The sequence below is a fragment of the Canis lupus genome, chromosome 9 (genome assembly GCF_003254725.2).
Source record: "Canis lupus dingo isolate Sandy chromosome 9, ASM325472v2, whole genome shotgun sequence".
In the NCBI taxonomy this organism is placed as follows: Eukaryota; Metazoa; Chordata; class Mammalia; order Carnivora; family Canidae; genus Canis; species Canis lupus.
This window is the reverse complement of record NC_064251.1, coordinates 36,395,544-36,402,463: the sequence shown is the minus strand read 5'-3', so window position 1 is coordinate 36,402,463 and position 6,920 is coordinate 36,395,544. Positions and strand designations below refer to the sequence as shown.

General features: G+C 46.5%; 1 pseudogene; it reads right to left on the bottom strand.

Annotated features, from left to right (window-relative positions):
* Nucleotides 1-364: 364 nt before the first annotated feature.
* LOC112655633 (putative high mobility group protein B1-like 1) lies at nt 365-5,371 on the bottom strand (annotated as a pseudogene).
* Nucleotides 5,372-6,920: the final 1,549 nt, after the last annotated feature.

The following is a 6,920-nucleotide window of genomic DNA, read 5'->3' as shown; positions in this document are numbered from 1 at the left end:
CTGAGACAGACGCCCCCCCCCTCCCCACCCCCTGGGACAGGCCTCCTGGGTGGGTGAGGGCTCCAGTGGTATGTAGGGGCTTGCTGGCAAATTTTAGTAACCATGCAAAAGAGGGAAGGATGATAGAGAAGGCCAGCACTACTGCTCTTTCCAGAAGCCCAGGGAAACTAGAGTGTCTGTCTCTCTTATTTGGTGGCCCCTCCCCATTTACTAAAGCCAACTGATTTGATCCTCCTACAGGCTGGGAAGCAGGTAGACTCCTCTCCCCTGCACTTGATCTGCTCTTCCTAAGGTCCCCAGTGACCTCTAATTGCCTCCCTCCCCTAATCATTTACATCCCCTCCTTGACACCCTTGCCAGTATTTTACACTGCTGACCGCTCCCTTGCTCTGAAAAAGTTCTCTTTTTTGCCAGGATTGCACTCTGTCTTGGCCAACTCTAACTGACCCTTCTTAGGTTGCATGTCGGTTTCCTTTCTTCTTTTCCACATCCTCCAGACTCTCTTCTTGGTCTTCTTTTCTCTTTCTATGAATTCTCCCTTAGTGACCTCATCAACTACCAGTATAACCCCACCACCACCACCACCATGCCTCAATGTGTTCCAAATCTTCAGCTCTTGTATTTCCAACTTCAGTCTTGTCATGACTGGAACAAACCTCTGGCTGGCTTAAGCAGAGAGGGAATTTACTGGAAGGACAGATCCACTCACCAGCTTGAAGGAAAGGCTGAAGATCCAGGCTTACAAGTGACAGAGGCTGAGCAGTTCTGGGGAGCCAAGCAATGGGTGCAGGTGAATGAAGATGGAAGAATGTAGTATAAGAATGTTACCTGGGGAAAAAAAAAAAAGAATGTTACCTGGGGTCGCTGAGTGGCTCAGCTGATTGAGCATCTGCCTTTGGCTCAGGTCATGATCCCAGCATCCGGGATGGAGCCCTGCATCAGGCTCTCTGCTCAGTGGGGAGGCCGCTTCTGCCTCTCCTTCTTTCTGCCGCTCCCCTGCTTGTGCTCTCTCTGTCAAATGAATAAATAAAATCTTTAAAAAAAATGTTATGGACCACGCAGTGTTTCTTGAATGTTAAATGATACATACAGATAAGGAAGCTGAGGCCCAGAAAGGAAGATTAAACTCACATTTCTTCCTTCTTTCTGCCATTACGTTCAAGATTAGAATTCTGGGAAGAGAGCATCTAACATGGATGGACAGAGCCCCTTCACTGACAGTCACATCAAAATTCTCAATGGGAATGATTCTTTCCCCTAAAACTATCAACTTTTCTGAATGTAAAAAAAGCGGAGTGACCCAGGGAGTGAAAATTACAAATGTCTATCATATTCCTGCCCAGAAACAGCCTTAGCTTCTGCCCTGCCTCTTTCCTACTCCACTTCTCCTAAATACTCTATTAATCTCACTGCCTCCAAAAGCTGTCTCCCTGACGCCACTCTTCACCTCAAAATCTTCCCACCCTAGCCTGATCACTCCAGCCCTCTTCCCTCCTAAAAACCCTTTTGGCTTCCAATTGCCCTTAGATAGGGGTGTTTTTTTGGTTTTTTGTTTGTTTCTTTCTGTCTCAATTCAACTTTTATTGCCCTCATTATATGCAGGTGTATAGACAAAAGCTACTTATCAGCTAACTAAATGAAAAGATAAATACCTTAAATAATTCATGTGATCCAAAATAGACAAAAGCAAAAGACTATAGCTTCCCCTCAAGAAAAATTTCAGACCTATGTTTTAAAAATTTGTATTTACTTATAAGCATTCAGAATGTCAATAAAACAGGGGCACCTTTGGGGTAAATCCCCAGCAGTGCAATTGCTGGGTCGTAGGGCAGGTCTATTTTTAACTGTTTGAGGAACCTCCACACAGTTTTCCAGAGTGGCTGCACCAGTTCACATTCCCACCAACAGTGTATGAGGGTTCCCTTTTCTCCACATCCTCTCCAACATTTGTTGTTTCCTGCCTTGTTAATTTTCCCCATTCTCACTGGTGTGAGGTGGTATCTCATTGTGGTTTTGATTTGTATTTCCCTGATGGCAAGTGATGCAGAGCATTTTCTCATGTGCATGTTGGCCATGTCTATGTCTTCCTCTGTGAGATTTCTGTTCATGTCTTTTGCCCATTTCATGATTGGATTGTTTGTTTCTTTGGTGTTGAGTTTAAGAAGTTCTTTATAGATCTTGGAAACTAGCCCTTTATCTGAATGGATAAAGAAGATGTGGTTTATGTATACAATGGAATATTACTCAGCTATTAGAAATGACAAATACCCACCATTTGCTTCAACGTGGATGGAACTGGAGGGTATTATGCTGAGTGAAGTAAGCCAGTCGGAGAAGGACAAACATTATATGTTCTCATTCATTTGGGGAATATAAATAATAGTGAAAGGGAATATAAGGGAAGGGGGAAGAAATGTGTGAGAAATATCAGAAAGGGAGACAGAACGTAAAGACTGCTAACTCTGGGAAACGAACTAGGGGTGTTGGAAGGGGAGGAGGGAGGGGGGTGGGAGTGAATGTGTGACGGGCACTGGGGGTTATTCTGTATGTTAGTAAATTGAACACCAATAAAAAAAAAAAAAAAAAAAAAACAGGGGCACCTGGGTGACTCAGTTGGTTAAGCATCTACCTTAGGTTCAGGTCGTGATCCTGGGGTCCCGGGATGAAGTCCCGTGTCGGGCTTCTGGCTTAGTGGAGAATCTACTTCTCCTTCCCCCTCTGCCCCAACCTTGGCTTATGTTCTTTCTCTCCCAAATAAATAAATAAATAAATAAATAAATAAATAAAATCTAAAAAAAAAATGAATGTCAACAAAACAGCTGCAACTTTTTTTTTTTTTTTGCAATTACAGAGTGAACAGAAAAACAATTATTTCATGTAAGTTGTGTGAGAATCAATGGAAGATGACAAAACTATCATCCCCATACATCTGATTTGGGCTGTGCACCAACAAGAACCTGCTTTAAATTTCCATGTCCATACTGCACCTACAAAGGTTAGTTAAAAATACAATGCGATAGGGTTAGTGAAAGACACATTTGGTAGTGTGTCAATTATTTAAAAAAAAGACACTGTACAATTTAAAAACAAATCTCACACAGCCTTACATTCCTTTTTTTTTTTTTTTTTTTTACTACATTAAAAGGAGTGAATTGGGTTCAGGGGAGTTAAATGCTTTCTGGACAAGAAAAAAAAAAAAAACTTCGCAAGAACCAACTTTTTCACCATGATCATCATCTTCCTCACCTTCTTTTTTTTCTTGCTTTGTTCAGCCCTAGACATCTCTTGTTTCTGCTGCATCAACTTCCCTGCAGCTTGGTATACAGCAATATCCTTCTCCTATTTTTCCTTCCACTTAGCAGCTTTTTTCTCACGAGGCTGCCTGTCATCTGCAGCGGTGTTATTTCAAGTCTCTTCCAGGTCCTTTGCAACATCATCAATGGACAGACCCAGACGTTCTCCTTTGACTTTTGGACGTTACTCAGAATAAAACAAGGTGAAGGCCAAAGAGTCCTCTTGGATACAATGGGATCCTTGAACTTTTCTATTATTTCTTCATTAGAAGCTACAGATACAGGTTTTCATGTCTCTTTCATAATGAGCCTTGTCAGTCTTTGCCATGTCCTCAAATTTTCCTTTCTCTTTAGAAGACATGTCTTCCCCTTCTCCGAGCACTACTTAGAAAACTTTGAGAAGTTGGCTGAAGCATCTTCACACTTCATCTTGTGCCCCAGCCAGCAAGTTAGCAGAAGGAATGCACATGATGAAGTTCTGCCTCTCAGGATCCTTCTTAGGATCTCCTTTGCCCATGTTTATTTTTCCTCATTAAGGCTCAGAGGTACCCAGTCAGTGCCTGTCTGGCTCTCAAGTGCCCTGGTGCTATTTCTGTGGAACTCAATGTACTGCAATGGCTGTCTAGATAAAGTTGTTAACACAGTTTAGAAGCCCCTTCCCAAACTCTACCTTCCCACAAAGCTTCATTTTCTACCACTGCAGCCCTACTGCTCCTCAAACATGTCCTCTGTGCCTTCCTCCAGGTTCTTCCCTTTTCCTGAAATATCTTTGTCACATTCTCCCTCAGGATCACATACATATTCATCTTTAAAAGATGGGTTCAGATGTATCTGCTCATGGAACCTTCCTCAACGAGGCAGGATAAGTTGGTACCTCCCTCTTTCATACTCTCATCATACCCAATATGGACTTAGATTACAGCCCTGAGCACATTTTATTACTGCATGCGTTTACAAGTCTGTCTGTCTCCCACACTAGTTTGGGAGCTCCCCTCAAGTAGGGCCTGGGTTTTCCTCTGCTTCACTTCTCTAGCCCTTAGCACTGTGCCTACCATGTAGTGTTCGGTGAATCTTAAATGAACTAGACAGATAAGAAAAGTGAAGCCCAAAAAGGTTAAGTCACACACCTATAATAAGGAACCAATCTGATGGAAATGAATTTGGAGAAAGAGATGGGATACATCAGAGGGTGCTTTTAATAGTTTAGGCAGTTGCTGAGGATCACCCCCCTTCCTACCCGCACCCACATACAAGCTGGTAACCACCTATTTATTCCCTTGAGAAATTTCCCTTTGGGAAAATTGGGCCCAAATTCAAATAGGAGAGATTTAAGTTAAAGAAGAGTAAGGCCTTCTTGTTCCTAGGTTCTTGTAGACAAAAAAGTGAGCTGACTCAGAATGCATGGTCTTGGCCTCTGGGGGCTTTTAAAAACAAGAGAGGCTTTATCAGGAGGACCAAGTTCCAAGTCCTGTTAGAGGTAGACAAATGGCCAAGCTGACGGCTGAAGAGTCTGCCTCTTGAGGAGGCCCATGAGGAGCAAAGGAACCAGCCAGAGAACTCCAGTGTCTCCAACCATGTTCCCATTGAGCTCAAGGATGTTTGGGGGAGGGGAGACGGATGAGGGAGCCCCTGCTAATTAAGCCTCTACCCATGAGCGAATGTGAGGCTAATAAGGCGGCCCCATTCCAGGGCACCTCCACACCAAGCCAGCCGGTCTGCCTGTTTATTGCCCGTATGGAGATCATTAATGCCTCCTGACACTGGGGTCACTCCCGGGGTCAATCCCTGAGCCCGTTCTGCAAAACAAGGGGAAATGAACTTCCCAGCACATGTGGCTCAGGCTTGGCGGGGAGGGGGACTCCCGTCACCCCACACCTCAGCTCTGGGAGAGATCAGCACCCCAGGCTGTCAGACCCCCCAACACAATCCCCTCTGCCCAAGCTGGACTCTGGGGAAGGGGTCCTGGGGAAGGGTGAAGGGGAGCCATCGTCTGGGCCAGGGACAACCCCCACTGAGGTTGTCCCAGCCCACAGACGGACACTAATCCCCTGGCGACGGGCTGGGGTGGTGTCTGGGAGCTGCAGCTGCAGCTCGACAGGGGCCAGGCCCCGGCCGCAGGTGGCGGGAAGGCGCAGGTCGCGGCCACGTGGGCTGGAGCGGCGGCCTCACCCCACCCTCACCCACTTCCCCAGGGCTGACTGGGGCCCCCTTACCCCTCCGGATCCAAGATGGCGGAGAGGGGCGGGGTTCCGGGCCAAGCAAAGCTGCGATTGGTGAAGCCCAGGCCTCTTGCACTGAAGGACGGCCTCAGTAGCCACTCAGGGAGCTCCCGGAGGTGGCGGTGGGCAGTGAGCGGCTTCACCTCGCACTTCAGCAACCGAGGCTGCCGCACAGATGCGTCTCTCCCAGCCTGGGAAGGGCCAGGTTGGGAACGAGGAACGCCGAGATGGTCCTCTAGGCAAATGCATAGCAGTCTGAGGCCTCCTCCTCCTCCGTAATGATCAGAACTGGGAATCAGCCCCTACAGAAGATGTCGAGGAAACCCCCCAACTAGCTTGGAGGAAATCAATAGGATTATGACGTCAATGCCATAGCAGGCTGAATGACAGTTACCAGATAAATGATCTCAGGAGGACAAGGCTGAGGTTAAATGAGGCCCAATAAATAAAGGGACGTGTTCAAAGGAGGAACTTTAGAAAATGCAGGGACATGGGGGTTGACCCTAGGGACCCTCCCTCCCCTCCCCTCTGGGGTCGGCTGAATTCTGGGGGAGCCACAGGTTTGGGCCCTGTCAACCAGGAACTCAGACTGGGGTCTGTGCCTGTTCAGCGCCAGTGTGGCATAGCTCTTAGGCTCAGGGCTCCTTGGACAGCTCCATCCACCCAGCTTTGGTGGCTGAAATGAGGGGATGGCAACTCAGACTGTGAAGGTCTGACCAGTTAACAGAGCCCCAGAATGCCTCTGATTCTTTAGAGACATAGAATGGACCATGCAGCAAGAGGGGTTGAAGCTAGCTGTTAGGAGGCACTTCCCAGACATTAGATAGATGAAGGGAGCTTATGGATCTTGGAGGCAAGGAAAAAGGCCTGTCACAGAGGATTTTATTCCAGAAGAATGCACATTTATCCTTATTCCCATTTGTGCCTGATTTAGTGAACATTGTTTTTTTTTTTGGCCAACAGTGGTGTTAGCAGCTAAAAGGGGCCATCAACACCATCTTTGCATAAGAAAAGCTGTGGTAGAGTCTGTATACAGTGCTCTCCATTCTACCTCCAGTGTGTCCTGGTGAATGAGCAGCCCACTTCCATGAGTTCTCCTGACTCTTCCAGTGGCCAGCTTGGTGAGGGTCAGTGGGGAGACAGAGCATGATGTTCCTGGGACCATGAAGGATGTACTATGTCCTATTTTTTTTTTTAAGTAGGCTTCACTCCCAGCGTGGACCCCATTGTGGGGCTTGAACTCATGACCCCGAGATCAAGACCTTAGCTGAGATCAATGGTTGGACACCTAACCAATTAAGCCACCCAGATTCCCCTGTACTATGTCTTTCTTTTGGGAGTCTGAAGAGAAATGACTAAGTCTTTGGTCTTTAGGTAGGTATTTTAATTTTTAGAAAATGAACAATAA